Source organism: Macaca thibetana, chromosome 1 (assembly GCF_024542745.1).
Source record: "Macaca thibetana thibetana isolate TM-01 chromosome 1, ASM2454274v1, whole genome shotgun sequence".
NCBI lineage: Eukaryota > Metazoa > Chordata > Mammalia > Primates > Cercopithecidae > Macaca > Macaca thibetana.
The window spans coordinates 19,459,897-19,484,144 of NC_065578.1; the positions used below are offsets into that span (position 1 = coordinate 19,459,897).

General features: G+C 45.2%; 1 pseudogene; it reads left to right on the forward strand.

Annotated features, from left to right (window-relative positions):
- Positions 1 to 10,152: 10,152 nt before the first annotated feature.
- Positions 10,153 to 24,248, forward strand: part of LOC126932719 (40S ribosomal protein S4-like) — a 28,191-nt pseudogene continuing 14,095 nt past the window's right edge.

Genomic DNA, 24,248 nt, shown 5'->3' on the forward strand with positions numbered 1-24,248 from the left:
TGAGGTGGCGGGCGCCTGTAGTCCCAGCTACTCGGGAGGCTGAGGCAGGAGAATAGCGTGAACCCGGGAGGCGGAGCTTGCAGTGAGCTGAGATCCGGCCACTGCAGTCCAGTCTGGGTGACAGAGCGAGACTCCGTCTCAAAAAAAAAAAAAAAAAAAAAGAAATTGGCAAATGAAGAATCTTACAAGTGTTATATCTTCTGTCTGTCTGTGTATTTATATGTGTTTATATGTTTATAGATAAAAGAGCTCTGATTAATTGGCTTAAAAAAATAAGCACTTAAATAAAATTTTTGTCAGAGAAATAGAAACTTTAATGCCTTTTTGTTGATGTGACTTTAGTAATCTTTTGGAAATAAAGACAGTTTTAAAGACGATTGGTAAAATAAAACGTCTTGAAAATGTAGACATTTGGTCTAAATTAAGGTCAGATATCAGATTTGCTAAAGGCTTTAAGGCCAAACTGTTTCTTTGACTTTTGAAAATTGTTCGATTTACCCACTTCGGAGCATTAGATTAGCCATGCCCGCTAGTTATCCTAAAAGGAGTCAGACCTTATCCTCATTTCTGTCTGGTGTCCTAGGTTCCACCCAAGTACATAATTAAAATCGCTTACTTATCTGTTTTTTCACTAGAAATAAAAGTTGCTAAGAGTTAACATTGTAACATGTAGTTGAGACCACTGGAGAAACAGTTTTACACACAAGGTGTGTAGGGAATGTGTTTTTGGTAAAAGATTATAAGAAGGCAGGATGGGTGTGGTGGCTCATGCCTGTAATCCCAGCACTTTGGGAGGCTAAGGCCAGTGGATCACTTGAGGCCAAGAATTCGAGACCAGCCTGCATGGTGAAACCCCGTCTCTACTAGAAATACAAAAATTAGCCAGGTGTAGTGGCACGCACCTGAAGTCCCAGCTACTGGGGAGGCTGAGGCAGGAGAATCGCTTGAACCTGGGAAGCAGTGAGCCAAGAGTGTGCCACTGCACTCCAGCCTGGGTGACACAGCAAGACTCCGTCTCAAAAGAAGAAGAAGAAGAAGGTGACATGGGAATATGGCTTTTGTTAAAGGGAATGTAATTTTGTCTAGTTCAGAGAGTTTAAAAAAAAAAAAAAAAAAAAAAGATTGTCTTAACCTAAAAGACTAACAGAACAAAACTGAAGGTTTAAGCAAAGTGAAAAGGGTTCGTAAAGGGTTGATCTTGTAAAAATTCTGTGGGTATACAGGCCGGACACGGTGGTTCACACTTGTAATCCCAGCACTTTGGGAGGCCAAGGCAGGCAGAACACCTGAGGTCAGGAGTTTGAGACCAGCCTGGCCAACATGGTGAAACCCAGTCTCTACTAAAAATACAAAAAATAGCCGGGCATGTTGACATGAGCCTATAATCCCAGCTACTCGGGAGGCTGAGGCAGGCGAATTGCTTGAACCAAGGAGGCAGATGTTGCAATGAGCTGACATTGTGTCATTGCACTCCTGCCTGGGAGACAAGTGCGAGACGCCACCTCAAAAAAAAAAACAAAAAAAATTCTTGGGCCAGGTGTGGTGGCTCATGCCTGTAATCCCAGCACTTTGGGAGGCCAAGGAAAGTGGATCACTTGAGGTCAGGAGTTCAAGACCAGCCTGGCCAACATGGTGAAACCCCATCTCTACTAAAAATATATAAATCAGCTGGGCGTGGTGGCGCGCATCTGCAATCCCAGCTACTTGGGAGGCTGAGGCAGGAGAATTGCTTGAACCCGGAAGGTGGAGGTTGCAGTGAGCCAAGATTGTGCCACTGGACTCCAGCCTGGGCGATAGAGACTCCATCTCAAAAAAAAAGAAAAAAAAATTCTTTGGGTACAAACACATTGGCAAAAATTTAAAAGAAATTATTTAGCTTTTTTCCTTAGGTAAAAACATTAAAATCATACTAACGTGGAGCCAGATTCTGGGCCCATCTGTCGGAATAACAGGGTTTTCTTAGGAACTGATCTACTGTTTGATGGAAAATTGTGAAGGGTTCTAAATTGTTCATGAAAATCTTACCTTATGGTCAAACTAATGAAAACCGGATAGAGAGATAAAGTTTTATTTTAAAAGCTAGCTTTAACATTAAAGGTACACTAATGCAGACGTGAAATTTGGTTTTCTCTTTTTAAGACGATTTTTATGTAATGTTAAAAGATAATGAAAGAGTTTTGTTTTCTCCTTTGGGTAAATGGCAGGACAAAGAAGGGAGGAGAGAGAAAAGAGATTCAGTTGGCTTCATGCTGTCTTCATTTGGGTCTTGTTTGGAAAGCTAAGTCTGCTCTATCAGAGTAAAGGTTGTGTTTGTTTTTTTTTTTAATTTTTTTTGGAGTTATCATTTTGGCCAAATGATTGACTTATGGTGACCTGGGATTCTATTTTGTGATATCCAGTGTTTTAAACCTTTGATATCTGACTATCCAAAATCAAGTTATAAATTATGTCTCTTTCTTACCTAATATTTTAGATATAGGCCCAAAAATGACATTTGCTTATTTGGTACAAAACTCATACAGGAAGCATTGTCAAATATGAAACGGTGTTTGGCTTTCTTTTTTTTTTTTTTTTTTTTTTTTTTTTTGAGACGGAGTCTCGCTCTGTCGCCCAGGCTGGAGTGCAGTGGCGGGATCTCAGCTCACTGCAAGCTCCGCCTCCCGGGTTCACGCCATTCTCCTGCCTCAGCCTCCCAAGTAGCTGGGACTACAGGCACCCGCCACTTCGCCCGGCTAGTTTTTTGTATTTTTTAGTAGAGACGGGGTTTCACCGTATTAGCCAGGATGGTCTCGATCTCCTGACCTCATGATCCGCCCGTCTCGGCCTCCCAAAGTGCTGGGATTACAGGCTTGAGCCACCGCGCCCGGCCTTGGCTTTCTTTGATCTGTATTTGTGTAAATGTTTTATTGCTATATGTTCCAAAATTATGTAAAACTCCTAAAATTCTAATATGACTTAGTATATGTTATCAGTAATAATTATAATTATTATTTTAACAGACTATGTGCCACAGAGGTAACAAATTTCCTTGTCAATTACGTCTTTAACTGTGGCTGCCCTAAAATGGTACATCCACAGACAGTTGTTGTCTTGTTTTGGTCCTCTTTAAAAGATGGTTTTATAATCGGCTATAAAATTTAACAGGTGCTCTTAAATGCAGGATTCTGATTAATAACGCTGGAGATTGTGACATTAGAATAGAGGAAAATCTTTCAAATAGAAGAGTGAATGGTGTTTGGTTTACTTTGGACTGTATTTCTGTAAACATGTTATTAATATGTGCTCCAAAATTATGGGAAACTTCTGTAATGTTGATATAATTTAGTGTACATTATTAATAATTATAATTGTTATGTAAAATTGCTGCATGCCACAGAAGTAACCAAAATTCCTACCCAATTGTAGCTTTAATAATGACTATAGACTTTTGTCATCTACATTTTGTCTCACTTTGGTCATTTTCAAAAGGCAGTTTTTAATCAGATATAGGACTCTAAGTGCAGGTCTCAGATAACTTTAAAAATTGTGCTACTGGAATAGAGGAAAAAACCAAACTTCTAAGATGCTCATGGAGAACTAATGTGTTAAACATTGTCAAACCTTTTGTTTTCGGAGTCAAGAGAATTTATTTCTTTAGAGCTATTTGCAACTTTTAAGAAGTGAGTAAAATATACTCCTGTGAACAAAATTTGTAGCATGTTTGTTCCTCTCTACCTGATTTCTCCAGAATTTGGAAATTATTTGAATATTCTCAATTTATGGCAGTATAGTTAATTGCATAAGTGCAATAAGAATCTATTTTCTGGCTGGGTGTGGTGGCTCACACCTGTAATCCCAGCACTTTGGGAGGCCACGGCAGGCAGATCACGAAGTCAGGAGATTGAGACCATCCTGGCTAACATGGTGAAATCCCATCTCTACTAAAAATACAAAAAAATTACCCAGGCATGGTGGCGGGCGCTTGTAGTCCCAACTACTTGAGAGGCTGAGGCAGGAGAATGGCATGAACCCGGGAGGCAGAGCTTGCAGTGAGACGAGATTGCACCACTGCACTCCAGCCTAGGTGACAGAGCAAGACTCCATCTGAAAAAAAAAAAGAAAAAAAAAAAGAATCTGTTTTCTTTTGTAACAGGACACAATTGGAGAAATTGGTTATTTCACCAAGGCTTTGACTGGAATGACATGCTTCCTTTAAAGAATCAAAGTTGACTTATAAAGCCAATTAAAGCCTATTGGGGAATCTGGCCTCATATCTTGTCCACACAGAATCCCTGTACAAGGTTCCTGACCTGTGGTAAGTAAAGATTTTCACTTTCTAACAGGCCCGGAGACCTCAAGTTATCTTGGGACCTCAAGAGGAGAGGAATTTGCCCAACTCATAAGTATTTGAGTGTAAAAACCCACGGCTGGGCTTGGCTTTTAAAAAGACTTATCTGAGATTTTTCATGGAACAGAGGTTTGGTTTTTGTTTGGTTGGTTGGTTTTGTTTTGTTTTGTTTTGTTTTGTTTTCTGAGACAGAGTTCTACTCTTATGGCCCAGGCTAGAGTGCAATGGCGTAATCTTGGCTCACCACAACCTCTGCCTCCTGGATTCAAGCAATTCTCCTGCCTCAGCTTCCCAAGTTGTTGGGATTACAGGCATGTGCCACCACACCTGGCTAATTTTGTATTTTTAGTAGAGATGGGGTTTCTCCATGTTGGTCAGGCTGGTCTCGAACTCCCGACCTCAGGTGATCTGCCCTTCTTGGGGAACAGAGTTCTATCAAAGCCAATTTAAAAAGCCTAAGTGAAAAATAATTATTCTTTCTGCACTTTATGCAAATAATCAGGCGAAGTACAGTAAAACTAATACTTTGTAAACAAATCAGTTCCATCATGATTTGTTTTTAATAAAAATGGGGACTGGAGAGAGATAAATTATGCTTCAAAAGAAAAACTATGGTACACTGTTGTTAGCTGTTCTTGAGTTTTTTTCTGCAGTTTAGACTAAATTCTACATTCTTTGTGGGTTAGAAGTCCCCAAACTAATGCTTTCAAAGCTTTGCTTTTAAAACTGGGAATTGTACTCCTAATCCTAGGACTCGTTACACTGTAGTAAAACTATAGATGAGATACTAATGTTTTTGCCACGCAAGCCTTGAAAGCCCATTCAGGCCTGCAGGAGTCGCTCAGTTGCAAAGCAGTTCCATTCTTCTCACCTTGGGGTTCACTCCCATTCCCACTATGTCCGTCCGTACCCTGTCAGCAGGAAGTAGCCAGAGAGATTGACGGCCTTTTCCCATCTTCATAGCCTACACCTTAAGATTAAGGTGTTATGAAACCCAAAGGGAGGGACTGAAACTGCCTTTGCAAAATTATGACTGAGACAGTGAAAGCAATGTAACTTAACTGCCTCCATCTTGCCTCCAACCTCCAGGCTGCCCTTGTTCATTCCTGGGTGTAGGCTGAAGTAACTTTGGGAGAAACTTAGTTTATAGTTGAAACAGACGGTAACAGCCCTTTCCCAAAGCAGACTTCCTTCTTGCCGGGGAACTAGATTGCCTTTGTAGGACTAACATTAGCCACAAGATTAGAAATTACGGTTTAGGAGTCACACAGCTGGATGCTGCAAGATTCTGACCCTCGCTAAACTGCTCCTAAGATCAGTGCTTGAGATATTTGCAGACCCTGCACTTGATGGATCAGCTGGCCCCACCCAGATCAATAAACTGGCTCATCTAATCTATCTGATCTTGTGGCGGCCGCCCAGGAACTGACTGTGCACAAGAAGACAGCCCCGACTCCCTATGATTTCATCTCTGACCAATCAGCACTCCTGGCTCACTGGCTTCCCCCCACCCACCAAGTTATCCTTTAAAACTCTGCTTTCCGAATGCTCAGAGAGACTGATTTGTGTAATGATTAAAACTCTGGTCTCCTGGAAAAAAAAAAAAAAAAAAAAAAGACTAATTTGATAAATGAGTGTCAACTTCTCATTCTCTTAAATTGTCTATTTGAAGAGCAGAAGTTCTTCATTTTCATATAGTCCAATTTATCCATTTTTTTCTTTTATGGATCATTCTTTTGGTGTTGCATCTAAGAAATCTTTGCCTAACCTAAGGTCACAAAGATTTTTTTTTTTCCTATGTTTTCTTCCAAAAGTTGTATAGTTTTAGGTTTTACATTTAGGTCTAAGATTCATCTTGGAGTGAATGTTTCCATCCGGTGTGCAGGCACTATTTTCCATGAACCATTTTATGCCATTCTCACATCATTTCATCAAAGATATCAGGTATTATTTTTGCTCCCATTTTACAGATGAGGAAACTGAGGCTTTGTGAGGTGAAGTTGCAGGGTTTAACCAACTCCTTCTTTCTCCAGAGCTATATGCTTAAGGACAAAACTAAATTCGCTTTTATTTCATTCATGTTATTGTCCCTAAAATCAACTTGATTGATGAAGTTGAGTCCACAGATTGATTGATTTATTGATCAGGTCATTTCCTTCCTTAAATTACACGTCACTCCTATTCAAATACTTAGGCAGTGACCACCCATTTGGAGAACTTGTCTGGAAACCAGGGTTCCTGGGTTCTAACCTGGGCTCAGATCAGTATCGCCACTGGGAAAAAATGCAAATTATTTCCAAAATCATCTCTGAGGGTCCTTCAGTCTCAGCATCCTAAGATCTCTGGGATTTTCCGGGAATTTATAGTCAGTCATTGATGCAGTTGACATTTTTAGCCACAAGGAGGCACCAGGAGCACAGGATGGAGAAGGCGAAGCAAAGCGCCCTGAAGGAGGATCTGGAACCTACGAATGGGAAGTGAAGGCGGAAGGGTGGAGGAGGTCTGGAGATTGAAGGGAAACAGGCTAACTGTGGCCAGGTCGTATCCAGGCGCCCAGTTCAGCCTCAGGCTTGCTATTTGCCAGCAGGCCCTGGGCCCGTCACCTGTAGCTACCTTCACCTCCAGCCTCACCTGAGAACCACAGGAACACCGTCTTTATCAAGGAGCCCGCTGGTCACCTGAAAGCTGACAGTACCCTGTGGATTGGGAAAGGGTGAACTAGGACAGGCTTGGGAGTCAGGCACCAGAGTCTGGGATCCGCGCTGCCATTTACCTGCCATGTTATCTCTGGCAAGTGCCCTGAGGTCCCTGAGTCTCTTTCTCATCTGCAAAATGGGGAGATGGAAATAGATGATTCCTGGGGTGTCTTTCAGCTGGGATCCTTTTTTTTTTTTTTTGAGACAGAGTCTCACTCTGTTGTCCAGGCTGGAGTGCAGTGGCACGATCTGAGCTCACTGCAACCTCCGCCTCCTGGCTTCAAGCGATTCTCCTGCCTCAGCCTCCTGAGTAGCTGGGACTACAGGCGCCCACCACTACGCCCGGCTAATTTTTGTATTTTCAGTAGAGACGGGGTTTCACCATGTAGGCAAACTCCTTGACCTCAGGTAATCTGCCTGCCTCACCTCTCAAAGCACTGGGATTACAGGCATGAGCCACCATGTCCGGCCTCAGCTGGGATTCTATTTAAACGACCTGAAAACTAGAGAAAGGAACGCATCCTCCTCTCTCTGTACTGGGCAGGCCATCTCAACATTAAGAGTCTTAGTTTCCACCACAGCTAGAAAAAGGGAGTAATAGCTCTGCCTTCTGCACAGGACTGCCCTAGGCCCAGATAAGCTAATGCGTGGGAAATTGCTGTAGGCAGGTCAGGAATTCTCCTTTTCATTATTATTTATGTTCTTGGCTTGTAAAATGCAGGCATATTCTCAGTGTTCAGGATAGTACCTGGTGCTCAATAAATATTTGCCGAATACATGAATGAATGAACAAATCCAGTCCAAACTCACTCCCAATAGATGAAGTCCTTCTATAATGATTCAGAGAGGGCCATCCAGACTTTGCTTGAACACTTCCCTTGGTGGAGAGCTCGCTACCTCTCAAGGAGTTTATTGTCAGCCATCTTGAATCTGTAACACTTCACCTCCTTGGTCTTGGTTCTGCCACCCGGAGCCTTTGCCTCTCCTGAACATAGAGTCTTTCTGCACACCTCAGAAACTTCCTGTGAGTTCTGCCAACCATGGGTCCACCTAACTCTGATGGAAGGAAGTAGAGAAATATTATGGTGGCTGGAAAGGGCACAAGGTCATATGAAGAGCTTTTCCTCAAAATGGGAGGAAGTTGTCTGGGTGGTAGGGGATAGAACCTGAAGAGCAAGCAGAATGAAGATGTGGGAGAGGAATGCATAAATATATGTCCCTCTATGGGACCTAAGCTATAAGGAGGTGGATCTTGGCCTCAGTCCCAGCCGAACACGGTGGTCCCATCCTCCTTGTCTGGGACTGGCTTAGGAATGAGCATGTGATTCAGTTATGTCCAATGAGATGTGAAGGGAAGTCTGTTGAGGGGCTTCTCTTAAGCAGCACAAGCTGGAAGAGACAGCCCCATTTCTGCCTCAGGTTTATGAATCTGAATGTGTTGCAACTGCTTAAGTCATGTTGCTGCCACCAAGACCAATACATGGAGAGGGGCATAACTAAGAGAATCACAGAGAAGTGGAGCTGGAGCTTTGATCAAACTGTGCCTGAAGGTGTTCTATGCCTGATTTCCTATAAGTGAGATCATAAACCTTATTGTGTAATCCCAGTGAATTGGCCATTGGCAAGTACCACCACCACGAGCATCCTAACAGATATGTAGATTTTAAAAATGGACTGTATTAATGTGGGCTCTTTAGTGACAAGTGCAAAAGCCCAATTCTGGCTCACTTCAGCAAAATAAACAAACAGAACAGAATTTGTTGGCTCAAATAACTGAAAAGTACAGAGTTGGTTACATCCAGGGATTCAGAAAATCAGGACTTATCTTTCTGTCTCTGCTCCACCAGCTCCATTCTTAGGCTGTCACTCCCAGATCATTAAAAAGGCCACTGGCCAGGCGCAGTGGCTCACGCCTGTAATCCCAGCACTTTGGGAGGCCGAGACGGGCGGATCACGAGGTCAGGAGATCGAGACCATCCTGGCTAACACGGTGAAACCTCGTCTCTACTAAAAATACATTTAAAAAAATTAGCCAGGCACGGTGGCAGGCGCCTGTAGTCCCAGCTACACGGGAGGCTGAGGCAGGAGAATGGTGTGAACCCGGGAAGCGGAGCTTGCAGTGAGTGGAGATTGCGCCACTGCACTCCAGCCTGGGCGACAGAGCAAGACTCCGTCTCAAAAAAAATAAAGAAATAAAAAAATAAAAAAATAAAAATAAAAAGGCCACTGGACCCAGAGTCTCACAGCTTTGCAGCCCCAGAAGAAGAGGACTGTTCTTTCCCAATAGTTTCAACACAAGTCCTGGCACTTAAGTCTCATAGGCCGCTTCAGGTCACATGTCCACCCATGAGCTAAGCATCAAAGCCAGAGGAGGAAAAGCATCAACTGGCCAACAGCGAGTGATGCCCCATTGTTAGATGTGTCTAGGGTGAGGCGTGACCAGATCAGTTCAATTCAACACATTATGTATTGAGTGCCTTCTATGTGACAAGCACTATCCAGGTACTGCTGCCCAAAGAAGGGGAAATGAATTCTGTATCTATTCCACCAACCATAAGACAAGTCAGAAAGACAGGAGTTCTGAGAAAGTGACAACGGACATCCAACTGAGTTATAACCAACACACACCACGTTCCCTAATGAATCGCTGGTGCTGGAGCCACGTCAGTTGCTGGCAATTGTGAAATGGGCCACATCTACTTTCTTAGCCTCTGTAGAAACCCACTGACTTTGACCCAGTTGTCTGTGGGCCTGTGTTCTTCAGGATATGTTCATTTAATTTTTTTTTTTAGATGGAATTTCACTCTTGTTGCCCAGGCTGGAGTGGAGTGGTGCGATCTCAGCTCACTGCAACCTCTGCCTTCCAGGGTCAAGCAATTCTCCAGCCTTAGCCTCCCGAGTAGCTGCGATTACAGGCACTCGCCATCACGCCCAGCTAATTTTTTGTATTTTTAGTAGAGACGGGGTTTCACCATGTTGGCCAGGCTAGTCTCAAATTCCTGACCTCAGGTGATCCACCCACCTCAGCCTCCCAAAGTGCTGGGATCACAGGCGTGAGGTACCACGCCCAGCCTGTTCATTGAATCTTTAGGGGAGGAAGGTGAACTTCTTTCCATGCCTAAGGTAGCCATGGCTTATGGTCCCAAGAAGCATCTGAAGTGGTAGCAGCTCAAAGCAATGGATGCTGGGGACACTGACTGGTGTGTTTGCTCCTCATCCATCCACCAGTCCCCACAAGCTGAGAGTGTGTCTCCCCCTCATCATTTTTCCTAAGAAACAGAATTAAGTATGCCCTGACTGGAGACAAACTAAAGATTTGGATGCTGCAGCTCATTAAGATTGACGACAAGGTCCAAACTGATAGAACCTACCGTGCTGGATTTACAGATGTCATCATCGACAAGACCAAAGAGAATTTCCATCTGATCTGTAACATCAGGATCACTTTGCCATTCACCATATTACAGCTGAGGGGAGGCCAAGTGCAAATTGTGTAAAGTGAGAAAAAATCTTGTGGGTACAAAAGGAATCCCTCATCTGGTGACTGATGATGCTGGCACCATCCACTACCCTGGTCCCCTCATCAAGGTGAATGACACCATTCAAGTTGATTTGGAGACTGGCAAGAGTACTGATGTCATCAAGTTCGACACTGGTAACCTGTGGATGGTGACTAGAGGTGAGAACCCGGGAAGAATTGGTGTGATCACCAACAGAGAGAGGCACCCTGCATCTTTTGATGTGGTTCATCTGAAAGATGCCAACAGCAACAGCTTTGCCACCTGGCTTTCCAGCATTTTTGTTATTGGCAAGGGCAACAAAGCATGGATTTCTCTTTCCCGAGGAAAGGGTATCCACCTCACCACTGCTGAAGAGGCAGACAAGAGACTGGCAGCCTACAAAAAGCAGTGGGTGAAATGGTGTCTAGGTGATATGTTAATAATATCTTTGTACCCAATTTAAAATAATGCAGCCTAAAAAAATCGGGGTGTATTTGACCAACTGGATCAACTAATATTATGTTTTTAACTTGCAATTTGAAAATAACAAGTAGAGCTTATATTAGCCAAGAATTCGTGATTTATTGAAAATAACAAGTAGAGCTTACATTAGCCAAGAATTTGTCTGGTTACAAGTTACTAAAACTCAACTCAAAGTCAAGACTACGAGGAGGCCAGTGAGGAGCTCAGGGTGAGAAATGCATGAAGGTGCTCACTGTCAGGCTTGTAAAGATGCCTCCTTCAATTTTGCTCCTCAAGTGCCTCATTTGACTTGCTCTGTTCCCACTTCTGATCCAACTCAAAGTAGCTTAAGCCAAAAAGGAAAAATTACAGGCTCAATAGCTGAACTAGAAAAGGCACAGTGGGGCCGGGCGCAGTGGCTCAAGCCTGTAATCCCAGCACTTTGGGAGGCCGAGACGGGCGGATCACGAGGTCAGGCGATTGAGACCATCCTGGCTAACACGGTGAAACCCCATCTCTACTAAAAAATACAAAAAACTAGCCGGGCGAAGTGGTGGCACCTGTAGTCCCAGCTACTCGGGAGGCTGAGGTAGGAGAATGGCATGAACCTGGGAGGCGGAGCTTGCAATGAGCTGAGATCCGGCCACTGCACTCCAGCCTGGGCCACAGAGCGAGACTCCGTCTCAAAAAAAAAAAAAGAAGAAGAAGAAGAAAAGAAAAGGCACATTGATGAAGCTGGCCCTGAGTACACATGGACCCAGGGTTCAAATGCACCCATATTTATTTACTCTTCTCTCCCGCTGCCTCCTCCTGTCTCCCTCCTCATTCTCTCCTCTGCTTTTCTCTGCCAGTTTGCTTCAGTCTCTCCTACCACCATTAGTCTTTCTCCTTACAATTAGTTCATAGTCATATACAGCACCAGGCTAAGCTCTTTATCTTGCAAGCAGAACTAGGGGGAGGCAGAGGACTAAGAGAAAGACTTCCCATTGGCTATCTTGGGCCAATGTGCATGCCTGGACCAATCACTGTGGTGATAATATATTTGCCCAGTGTTGGACAGAACTCACCCCTGTGGTCTAGGGGCTGGAGGCTGAGACCAGAAGACAGGAGGGTCTGATGGGCAGACCAAGACAACTGTTAGTATTTCAAGTCTGAAATACTCTAGCCTTTATTTTTATCTTCCTATTGAAACAATTATTTTTAAATCACACAGTTTGATAATCTGAGGTTTCTTTTAAAATGCAACTATATTTGTTCCAGTAATAAAAATAAGAAGAAAAAAAGAAAAAAAAGCGGCCGGGCGCAGTGGCTCACGCCTGTAATCCCAGTACTTTGGGAGGCTGAGGTGGGCTGATCATCTGACGTCAGGAGTTCAAGACCAGCCTTACCAACATGGAGAAACCACGTCTCTACTAAAAATACAAAAATTAGCCAGGCGTGGTGGTACGTGCCTGTAATCCCAGCTACTTAGGAAGCTGAGACAAGAGAATCACTTGAACCCGGGAGGCGGAGATTGCAGTGAGCCAAAATCCCGCCACTGCACTCCAGCCTGGGCGACAAAGTGAGACTCTGCCTCGAATAAAAAAAGAAAAGAAAAGAAAAAAAAATGCAGCTATTGAATTACAGAATAGATTCCACTCAGGGGCAGGAAGAGGCAATGGGGAAAGAGATAAATTAGAAAGGAGAAATTAGAGCCAGCTCCTAGAGGCCCTTGAGTTCATGATTTTAATATATTTGCATTAAATGCCTATTCAGTGCCAGGAATGGTAAAGTTTGGATTCTATTCTGTAAGCAGCAAGGATTGTTTCGGGCAGAGGCATGTCAGAGTAAGAGAAACTGCTCTCTGAAAAGCCAACAAACCATGGGTGATCCTGGAAGAGAGATAACAAGCCCACCTGCTGGAGAGGTTGTCCCAGGCCCAGAAATCAGCAGGCAGCACTTGAGGAGCACAGCCTCAATGCTCCACCAGCCACAGTGCCCGCTGGGGGATGGTTTCTGGGATCTCGATGCCCATAGGACAGGATCTGCCACCTTTCAAGTGGCCACAGGTTGGTCCCTAAGACCCTTGAGCCTCCATTTTCCTCATCTGCTCACTGTTTACCAAGAACATGTACATTGAGAAAACATTGTGTCAAAAGACAACTAATATTTATCGAATGCTTATTCTGTGCTAAATCCTTTGCATGCATCATCTGATCAAATCTTTGTGATAACCTGTGCAGAGACAGCTAATTTTGCCCCATATTTGTTCTATCCATTGTTACCTGGTTTAAAAAAAAAAAAAAAAATCTCTACTCTTTGACCGGGCACTTAAAAACTGCATTTCTCAGCCCTCCTTGCAGAGGTATAACCGCGTGACTAAGTTCTGGCCAAGGGAAAAGAAAGGAAAGTGTCACATCAAACTTCTAGGGAATGTTTTTTGTTTTGTTTTGTTTTCTGAGACAGAGTTTTGCTCTTGTTACCCAGGCTGCAGTGCAATGGCACAATCTCAGCTTACTGCAACCTCCACCTCCCAGGTTCAAATGATTCTCCTGCCTCAGCCTCCCAAGTAGCTGGGATTGCAGCCATGCGCAACCGCGCCCAGCTAGTTTTGTATTTTTAGTAGAGATGGGGTTTCTCCATGTTGGTCAGGCTGGTCTCAAACTCCTGACTCAGGTGATCCACTTGCCTCAGCCTCCCAAAGTACTGGGATTACAGGCGTGAGCCACCACACCCGGCCTTCTAGGGAATGTTTTTAAAGGGAAAGAGGCACATTCTTTCTTTCTCTCTGTTGACTGGAATGTAGTCAAGATAGTTGGAGCTCCAGCATCCATCTTTGACCACGAGGTAGTAGCTAGGTATTGAGGATGACAAAGCAAGAAGATAAAAGACACTTGGGTCCCCAGTGGCTGTAAAGCCACCCTGGACTTCTCACATTTATTATAGCAAAGTGAACCTTTGTCTTTTTTGAGCCACTATTGTTTGGTTTTTTTGTTACTCCCAACCAAACCTAATCCTAACTGCTATTCGTAACTCCCTTGCACTGGCTGTCCCTACCCCCTTCCCTGCTTTCATTTTTCTCCAGAGCACTTATTACCAGCTAATGTATTACATTTGAGTAATTTGCACGTTTACCATTGGTCTCCTCCAATAGAATGTAAGCTCACAAGGGCAGCAATTTTGTGCAGTTTGTCCACTTTCACATTTCCACCTTTTCCATAGTTCTTGAACACAGTAGACACTCAGTACATATGTGTTGAATTGATTAATTGAAGGATAATTAACACTAAAGGTAAGTAATCTTACGATCTTATAGATGAGGATGCTGAGGCTCAGAGAGGGCCACAAATTAGAAAGGGATGGCTCCTGGAAATTCACCAAGGCAATCTGGCTGCAGAATGCATGCTCCTCAATACTAACTCAACTGCCAACAAATGCACAGAAGTCTCTCAAAAGCCTTCTAGCTGAAACCATACACTGTCTCTAATGGGGAAAGCTACACTTCTTCAGGGAGGAAATGTGAGCAGAAGTCCAAGGCCAAGAAGATTCTCTGAGGACTCAGGCTTAGTTACTAATGAATATTGGGAGTAAAAACGGGAAATCTCAAATATCCTTGATTCTAGGACACCATTGACTGTAAGACACACCACCAATTTAATTGGGGATAGGAAAAGAAACACTTCATTAAATATACACATCAGTCACGAGAAACATTCTGATTTCAGAAACATTATAATGGAGAGAATCTGCATCTTCAATTGAAGCGATGGGGTAATCAAAGATGCCTCCGAGAAACTTGTTAGAGGACTTTTCTTAAATCTTCCTGGAAGGAATACAGTTTGACCAATCTTTTCTGTAAGAGAACCTAAAACAAGGCTAAATTCTTTGATTTCCACCCACCACCCACATCTCTGCTACAGTTAATCACTCCCTTCCTTCCCGTGCACGCCTCTTTCAGTGAAGCTGTTGAGTAATGAATGTGTTATTATCTATTCTGTAATATGGGGCTGGAGAGTGAGAATCACATCCTTAATCATGCCCTGTTTGCTTCCAAGTCTCCAGCACAGAGCTAGATACGTAGTAGGCACTTAATGAATATTTACTAAGAGAAGGCACGAATGAATCAACGAGCAAATATATAGGGGAATGGATGAATGGTGATGCCCGCACCTGTCAGATTCTCAGTGCACAGGGTGTGTGTGTGTGTGTGTGTGTATCTGTTATCATGTGTGTTCCTTGTAGAATCCAAGAATGTCTCCAGGGATTTGAGCAGCAACAAAGAAGGCAAGAGCAGAAGAGAGACCTCCTTCCAAATAATTGGGGAAAGGCACTGATCATGTGACTAGAAGAGAGCTGCTTTCACAGTGGGAGTCGGAGAGGTGTCCAGCCTCTAACTCCACTAACCAAAAACCTCAGTGTCTCATCAATTCTAGAAGGAAACCTGCTGTTAACCTCACCTCCCCACTGCCCAACTCACAGGCAGGAGAAAGGCGAGGCACATTTTCTCCCCAAAATATGCAGAATGGCGGTTGCCATGAGCACTGGGATCCGCATGTTACTTGACATCCATTTTTTTAGAAGTCTGGTTGCTATGGTAACAAATACCATTTTCCAGACTAAAGATAAATCTCTGGTTCAAATCTGAGGGCGATGACGCTCTTTCTAGACATCTCCTGGAGTGGCAGGGTGGGACCACGCCTGTCACGTCAGGGCTCAGTAAACACGGAGGAATTCAATGGAATTGCACTGAAGCAGCCTATGAAAAATGTCTGATGGAAGAGGAGTGGAGCTCCCATTTCAGCCTGCCCGGGTTGAGGGGCTGCCTAGCACCCTCCTCCAAACCACCCCAGGCATTGTTGATACTGCCCATCACATAGGGAGCAAGTGCTTTCAAAGACCAGCAGTGTTGCTGGTTGGCACATATACCAAGGGCGGGCAGACACAGCCACAGCTAAAAAGCCAGATGTTCATTCAAAAATAGATATTTATTGAGCACTTGCTATTAGCTATGCATTGTCCTAAGCACGGTGAATACAGATACAAATCATCCCTGAGGAGTCTACAACCTGCCCTCGAGAACAGAGATGGGGCCAGGAGCGGTGGCTCATACCTGTAATTCCAGCACTTTAGGAGGCTGAGGTGGGAGGATTGGTTGCGCCCAAGATTTTGAGACAAGCCTGGGCAACACAGTGAGAGCCCTTTTTTTTTTTTTTTTTAAGATGGTAGATGATAAACAAGTATACTGTAGTTTATCAGCAGGTGTTACAGGCCGAGTAGTGGAACCCCCAAAGATGTTCACTTCTCAATCCCTGTTAATTATGTCAATACATTACCTTATGTAGCAAAAGGGATTGTGCAGATATGATTAAGTTAAGGATCTTGACATCAGATTGTCCTGGATTCTCCGAGTGGGCCCAAGGTAATTGCAAGAGTCCTTATAAGGAGGAGGCAGAAGCTGGGTGTGGTGGCGCATGTCTGTAATCCCAGTTACTCAGGAGGTTGAGGCAGGAGTTGGATCGTTCGAGGCCAGGAGTTCAAGTTCAGTCTGGGTAACAAAGCAAGACTTCATTGCTATCCCTCTATCTCTCCATCCATCTATTTATTCAAGACAGGGTCTCACTTTGTCACACAGGCTGGAGTGCAGTGGCACAATCACAGCTCACTGCAGCCTCCAACTCCTGGGCTCCAGTGATCCTCCTGCCTCAGCCTCCCAAAACGCTGGGATTACAGTGTGAGCCACCGTGGCTTGAGACCCTATCTCTAAAAAGAGAGGCTGGAAATCAGAGAGAAAAGATGCTAAGCTGCTGGTTCTGAAGACAGAGGAAGAAACCATGAGCCCAGGAATGCAGGTGGCCTCTAGAAGCTGGAAAAGGCAGCTAGGGGAGAAACAGATTCTCCCTTAGAGCCTCCAGAAGGAACATAGCCGGCTGAGCACAGTGGCTCACACCTGTAATCCCAACACTTTGGCAAGCCGAGGCAGGAGGGTTGTTTGAGGCCAGGAGTTCGAGACCAGCCCAGGCAACGTAGTGAGATACCATCTCTTAAACAAAAACAGACAAACAAAACTTAGCCAAGCATGGTGATACATGCCTGTAGTTCCAGCTACTCAGGAGGCTGAGGCAGGAGGACCACTTGAGCCCAGGGGTCCGAGGCTGCAGTGAGCTAAGATCACGCCACTGCATTCCAATCTGGGTGACAGAGCAAGACCCTGTCACTAAAAAATAAGAATAAATTAGAAGGCCATGGCTCACGCCTGTAATCCCAGCACTTTGGGAGGCCAAGGCGGGTGGACCACCTGCAGTCAGGAGTTCGAGACCAGCCTGGCCAACATGATGAAACCACCATCTCTACTAAAAATACAAAAATTAGCCAGGTATGATGGTGCATGCCTGTAATCCCAGCTACTCTGGAGGCTGAGGCAGGAGAATTGCTTGAACCCAGGAGGCAGAGGCTGCAGTGGGCCGAGATCATGCCACTGCACTCCAGCCTGGGCGACAGAGACTCCATCTCAAATAAATAAATGAATAAATAAAATAAAAGGAACACAGCCGGGCCGGGCGCGGTGGCTCAAGCCTGTAATCCCAGCACTTTGGGAGGCCGAGGCGGGCGGATCACAAGGTCAGGAGATCGAGACCACAGTGAAACCCCGTCTCTACTAAAAATACAAAAAATTAGCCGGGCGCGGTGGCGGGCGCCTGTAGTCCCAGCTGCTCAGGAGGCTGAGGCAGGAGAATGGCGGGAACCCGGGAGGCGGAGCTTGCAGTGAGCCGAGATCGCGCCACTGCACTCCAGCCTGGGCAACAGCGTGAGACTCCGTCTCAAAAAAAAAAAAAAAAAAAAAAAAAAAAAGGAACACAGCCTTGTAGCCCTGTTTTAGATGTCTGATTCCAGAACTGTGAGATAATAAACTGTGTTGTTTTAAGCCACCGTCTGTGGCATTTGTTACAGGAACAATAGGAAACTAACACAGATGGTGAGAAGTGCTAGTAAAGACTACAGCAGAGATGCGAGCAGAGTGTGCTGGGGCAGGAGTGGGGAGGTGGGAGCTGGAAATGGTGTGACCGGCATGCTGCTCAGAGAAGGTGGCATTTGGGCCCAGATGTGAAGGGAGTGGTGAGGGAGCCCTCTGGGTGCCTGAAGAATATCCCTGGCCAAGGCAACAGCCCATATGAAGACTCCCAGGTGAGAGCGCCTGGCCTGTTGGGGTTAACAGCAAGGAAGTCAAAGTGGGGCAACACTCTGAGGGGTGGACTAGGGGATGAGGTCAGAGAGGCCACAGGGATGGCTGAGACAAGGCCTAGTTGGCCATGGGGAGCCATGAAGGATTTGGGGTAGGGGAGGGACATGATAAGACTCACTTTTTTTTTTTTTTTTTTTTTTTTTTTTTTGGTGAGACAGAGTCTCGCTCTGTCACCCAGGCTGGAGTGCAGTGGTGCAATCTCGGCTCACTGCAAGCTCTGCCTCCCGGGTTCACGCCATTCTCCTGCCTCAGCCTCCAAGTAGCTGGGACTACAGGCACCCGCCACCACGCCCGGCTAATTTTTTTGTATTTTTAGTAGAGACGGGGTTTCACCATGTTAGCCAGACTGGTCTACAATCTCCTGACCTCGTGATCCACCCACCTCGGCCTCCTGAAGTGCTGGGATTACAGGTGTGAGCCACGGCGCCCGGCCAATGAGACTCACTCTCTAAGGATCTAGCTTAAAGTGTTTGATTAGCACTCTTTGGATACAAGATAGAGTCTTACAATCCTAAAAGGGCCCCTCTGCTGAGAACAGATTGTACAAGATCCTGGGAAGAGACATGGAGGGCAGTGTGGGGGATCGGTCAGAGTGGTGGGGAAAACTACAGGGAAAGGACGCAAACCTTCTGAAAGATCAGAAGGTTCTGCAGAGCCCTGGGGAAGCATAGCTGAAGGCAGCTGTTCTATAACCCTGAAGCAGAGGGCAAGGAGTAGGTACACGGGAGTGTGGGAGAATTTATCTTAAACAGGCTTGTTTACTTATGTTGACCAGGAACTGACCTTTGATGATCAGTACGCCGTGAGGTTCCCTGAAAGGGGAACAATAAATCTTAATTACCTACAGGTTGTGTTCGCGCCAGGTTTTCGGCATTGTGCCCGCACTGAATAAAAGCAAGCAGCTTCATCCTCTTGAGGCTGCTTTCTGGCCATGAGAGCCAGGCAGTCCCTGAGCTGCTCTTACGCCGCATGCCTGTATCTGAGTACTCATTTTATCTGTCAGCTAGGGTCTGCAGTACAGACCCAGCAGGGTAGGGAGGAGGGTACTGCGCTGATCCAGGTAATAGATGATGGTAGCTTGGACCGGGGTAGGAGCAGTAGACATGGTGAGAACGAGTCAGATCCTGGGTGTAGTTGGAGATAGAGCTGACATGAATCGTCTGGACTGGTTAAAGGGTATGAAGGGGCCGGGCGCGGTGGCTCAAGCCTGTAATCCCAGCACTTTGGGAGGCCGAGACGGGCGGATCACGAGGTCAGGAGATCGAGACCATCCTGGCGAACACGGTGAAACCCCGTCTCTACTAAAAAATACAAAAAAAAAAAAAAAAAAAAAAAAAAAAAAAAAAAAAAAAACTAGCCGGGCGAGGCGGCGGTCGCCTGTAGTCCCAGCTACTCGGGAGGCTGAGGCAGGAGAATGGCGTAAACCCGGGGGGCGGAGCTTGCAGCGAGCTGAGATCCGGCCACTGCACTCCAGCCCCGGCGACAGAGCCAGACTCCATCTCAAAAAAAAAAAAAAAAAGGGTATGAAGGAAAGAGAAAAGCTGAGATTGATGCCAAAGTTCTTGACCTGAGCAACCATGGCTGACATTACCATCATTGGTTTATGTCATTTTATTTATTGATTGAGATAGGGTCTTGCTCTGTCGCCCAGGCTGGAGTGCAGTGGCACGATCATAGCTCATTGTAGCCTCAAACTCCTGGGTTCAAGTAATCCTCCTGCTTCGGCCCCCCAAAGTGCTGGGATTGTAGGCATGAGCCACTGCGCGTGGCTGGTTTATGTCACTTTCACTTTGAGTGTATTTACCTCCAAGTGGAGGGCAGAAAAGAGTCTGGAACTGAGAGAGTCCCGACTACAGATATAACTTGGAGGTCATTAGCTTATAAAATGGTGTTTTATGCCAACAGCCTGATGCACTCACCAGGAGAGCATGAGGCACTCCAGCATCTCAAGGTCAAGGAGATAAGAAATCAGCAAAGGAGCTTGAGATGGAGCTGCCACTAAATAAGAAGGAAACCAAGACAGGAGGTAAATAAAACATTCAGGAGGAAGCAGTGATCAGCTGTATCAAATGCTGCTGAGAGCTCAGTAGGGGAATCGACCGCTGGATTTAGCAGTGTGGCGATTGTCCGTGATCTTCAGAAGCACTGTGGAAGCCAAGGCCAGATAGGAGTGGATCCAAGAGAGAAGGAACTGGACCAACAGGCAGCATTTTTTTCAAGTTGTGCTGTAAAGAAAGACCGAGAAATAGGGCAGTGGCTGGAGAGGAGATGTAAGAACAACAGAGAGGCTTATTTACTTTCTTTTTTTTAGGTCTGTTTTGTATGATGGAAGAAATGATAGAACATTTGTATGCTGATGGAAAATAGTCCAAAAGAGAGGCGAGGGGGTAATTGACAACACAGGAAAACACAAGGGCTCGCTGGACTGGCCTCCCTGGAGGCAGTGAGCAGGGATAGGCCCAGGCATCAGGGGAGGGGCTGCCTTCAGGCTGGCATTCAGCTGTTTATCCACAGGACGGAGGGAAGGCTGTGCCTGAGCACAGATGCAGGTGGGTGCTGATGAGTCTGTGGAAGTTCTCTTCCAATTGCTCCAATTTTCTCTAGGAAGTAGGAATCAAGATTCAGCTGAGAATAAGAACAGGGAAGGAAATGTGGGGGCTTGGAGAGAGGAGGAGGTGTGAAATTAGCGTCTAGAAGCGAGGGAGTGTAAACGGATGAGGGAAATATAGTAGAATTGCCTGGCAGTCCTGGGAGTTCACTGGAGACAATTGAGGAAGATTCTTTCTCCACCGTGCTTAGCTGCTTGGGTGCTTAGCATGTTGGGTGCTTAGCTGCTTGGGTGCAGGCTTGGAGTAGGTGGACACTTGTTTTCAACGAGATTTGGGCTTTCGCTGAGGCCAGTACAATAAACAGAAGGGAAAAATAATGGCCCCTCAAAGATGTCCACCTTCTAATTCCTGGAATTTGAATATGTCAGGCGACATAGCAAAAGGAAATGAGAATTAAGGTTGCAGATGGATTAAAGTAGCTGATCAAGCCAGGTGCAGTAGTGCATACCTGTAGTACCAGCTACTTGGGAGGCTGAGGCAGGAGGATTGCTTGAGACCAGCCTGGGCAACATCACGAGACCCCGATCTTAAAATATTCTTTTTAAAGTAGCTAATCAGTTGACCATGAGATGGGGAGATTGGGCCCGGTATCATCACAGGAGTCCTCAGAAGAGGAAAAAAAGGTAGAAAAGAGAGAAGCAGAAAGATGGCATGGTGAGAAAGATACAGCCAATGCTATGGACTTTGAAGATGGAAGAAGCAGCAATGAGTCCAGGAACACAGATGGCCTCTAGGAAGTGGAAGAGGCAAGGAGATTTATTCTTCCTAGAGCTTCCAGTGGGAACCCAGCCCTGCCGACAGCTTAATGTTAGCCCAGGGAAACCCACTTTGGACTTCTGACCTCCAGAACGGTAAGATAACACATTTGTGTTGTCTTAAGCCATTAGGTTTGCAGTAATTTCTTACAGCAGCAACAGAGAACAAATACAGGGATACACAAGGAAGCATTGAGACTTAAGCTGAGTAAGGAGGGAAATGAACTAGGAGAAGGAAAAGGTAGAAAGGTCAGTGAATTGGAGGCCCAGGTAAGGGGGTCAAAGAACTGGAGATATGGGGTATTACATTCTTGTACTGGGGGATGCTGTAAACTGATGTTGCGAAGGGGCTGCAGTTGTTGATAATGGCAGGGTCAAGAGTGTGACAATGGGGCCAGGTGCGGTGGCTCATGCCTGTAATCCCAGCACTTTGGGAGGCTGAGGCAGGCGGATCACCTGAGGTCAGGAGTTCGGGACCAGCCTGGCCAACATGGTGAAACCCCATCTCTAGTAAAAATGCAAAAATTAGCCAGGCGTGGTGGCACGCAACTGTAATCCCAGCTACTCGGGAGGCTGAGGCACAATAATTGCTTGAACTGGGAGGCAGAGGTTGCAGTGAGCCACGATCATACCACTGCACTCCAGCCTGGGCAACAGAGTGAGACTCTGTCTCCAAAAATACAAAAATAAAAAATAATAATTTGTTTAATGTATATGTTCCACTGATATGGATTCCACTCCCAAACAAGACTGTAAGCTCCAGGAGGGCAGGAACATTTCCCTTGTTCTCCTGCCGACCCACCTGCCTTGCACAACGCCTGGCAAGTAAGTGTTCAGAAATTACTTGTTGAATGACTGCTGGGGTGAATGAATAGCATCTGTATGTGGTTAGATTTGGGGCTCAAGTGGAAGGATTTGTGTTAATACCAGTTTCAGTACAAGATGTAGCCAACCTTGTCAGGGCATGGTGGCTCATGCCTATAATCCTAGTACTTTGGAAGGCTGAGGCAGGAGGATTACTTGAGTCCAGGATTTCAAAACCAGTCTGGGCAACATAGTAGGGCCCCATGTGTACAAAAGATAGACAAAGTGTAGTGGCATACACCTGAGGTGGGAGGATCACTTAAGCCCAGGAGGTCGAGGCTGCAGTGAGCAGAGATCATGCCACTGCACTCCAACCTGGGCAAGAGAGCAAGATCCTGTCTCAAAAAAAAAAAAAAAAAAAAAAGAAAGAAAGAAAGATGTAGCCAACCTCAAAATCCCCTTCTCTGGCCCTGTCTTCGATCCATCTGTTCTGGCTCAGAGCCTGGTGAGCTGCAGGTGTCTCCTCATCTGCATTGCTGAGATCCAGCTGTATCCAAATACTGGCCTTTTTTTGGACTGTTCTGTTGTTTGTTATGCAAACATGATTCTGCTTTGAACTGGACTGTAATTTGATGGATGCGCCAAGAGCTTATCTCATGGGTACAGGTGCACTGCAGGTAACATTTGGATCCATCAGCTTTGCTCACTTCTTGCATCCATCCCATTCAGTACCTGAGCATCTGATTATAGACTAATGCTATTCTGAGGGCTCCTTTATGATTAAAATCCTTCAGAATGGGGACTTTTGTCACATTCCTCTTTCTCCTTATTCTCTTAGTCACAAATACACATGTACAATTTTGCCAAAGATTTTGAGCATGCCATACGGATTTTAGTTATTGCTCTGCCACTTATTAGCTGTGTGACCTTGGGCAAGTTATTGAACCTCTGAGCCTCAGTTCCCTCATCTGTCATATGAGGTTATAATAGTTCCTATCCTGCAAAAGTAACTGTGAAGATTGGCTATGATAAAGGAAACTGGTTTTGCATAATGCCTAAGTATTTACTAAGCTTTAAGTAAATATTGGTTTTGTTATATTAGAAATGAATATAGCTTCAAAGTCAATTACATCTTTAAACAGGTCTGCAGCAGAATTTAGGATATCCATGAGCATTCTAGAGCAAACAGACTCTTCTGAAGAATATGCATGCACATTTAGCACCAAAAGATGCACACACACACACCTGCCTACAATGGAGATATATTCACATGGTCAATCACAGTTCATTTCTACTTATCACTTATATAATCATTTACAACCACCTAGATATTAAGAAAATTGTACTTCAAGAGCATTGAAAACCCTGCCAGCACCTCTCTAAATGAAACAGTTCCCAGCCTTCGAATGAGGCACTGTACCAATCTCCATCAAGCAACCCAAGGTCACAAAGTGAGTCACTGTTGGAAGTGAACATTTCTAAAAAGTAATAAAAGTGTATGTGCTGTCCTTTAAGAATAACACTAACCTGCCGTCAATGAGGGGTTTGCTCTAAGCCAGGGGTGTCCAATCTTTTGGCTTCCCTGGGCCATTCTGGAAGAAGAACTGTCTTGGGCCACCAGTAAAATATACCAACACTAATGATAGCTGAAGAGCTAAAAAAATTTTAAAATGGCCAAAAAAATTCATGTTTTAAGAAAGTATGAATTTGTGCTAGGCCGCATTCATAGTCATCCTGGGCCACATGCGGCCTCGGGCCGTGGCTTGGACAAGCTTGCTCTAAGCTGTTTTCTTGCAGTGGAGATGATGACAACAGAGGGCAGCTGGCAGAAGCAGGTCACATTCAGCTATTCCACAAACATCTTTTGAGTATCTAC